This window comes from Penaeus monodon, chromosome 27 (genome assembly GCF_015228065.2).
Source record: "Penaeus monodon isolate SGIC_2016 chromosome 27, NSTDA_Pmon_1, whole genome shotgun sequence".
Taxonomy (NCBI): Eukaryota; Metazoa; Arthropoda; class Malacostraca; order Decapoda; family Penaeidae; genus Penaeus; species Penaeus monodon.
Genome location: NC_051412.1, coordinates 16,156,723 through 16,157,317, shown reverse-complemented (window position 1 = coordinate 16,157,317; position 595 = coordinate 16,156,723). Strand labels below are relative to the sequence as shown.

Genomic DNA, 595 nt, shown 5'->3' with positions numbered 1-595 from the left:
CATCATTCTCTGGTGCTCACTTGCACCCCCTCACTACTGACTGCAAGATGGCTCATTAAAATTGGCCATCCAGGAGAATGGCATACTTCGATTCAGCTATTCAAATTTTCCCACTTCCAAGAACCTTCAAGTTGGCATAATCCTTATTTGTGGCAAATTCATCCAACACTGAATCAGACAGTATGGATCGTTTGGAATTATTAATAATAACTGCACATGCAAGGTTAATCATATATTTCAATTAATATGACATTTCTTCAAACAAATACTGTATCTTAAATCCTTACATTTCTTAATAATGCTTATTTATCTCTACATGTAATTTTATTTTGTAATGACAGTAACATCATGTTTGAAGATGGAGTTTGTTGAGATTCAAGACCCCAGTGCCTTGTTGACTGAAATCAAGCACAGTGTTGTTTAAATGTGTGACCAGCAAGTTAGGAATTAGACAACATAAAAGCTGGAGGCAACTTCAAAGGTCATCAAAAACTGTTTTTCATGTGACCATAGCTCCATATGAAATATATTTATAATCCAACCTTTCACTAGCAAACCCTTTTCTGTGTTACCATTCTCTGTTGGATAATAGGAG

At 35.3% G+C, this 595-nt stretch overlaps 1 protein-coding gene across 1 annotated transcript in view; it reads right to left on the bottom strand.

Annotated features, from left to right (window-relative positions):
• The window catches only part of LOC119590625 (wiskott-Aldrich syndrome protein family member 2-like), a gene marked incomplete in the record, with an annotated part of 42,196 nt that overhangs the window by 31,040 nt on the left and 10,561 nt on the right, over nt 1-595 (bottom strand).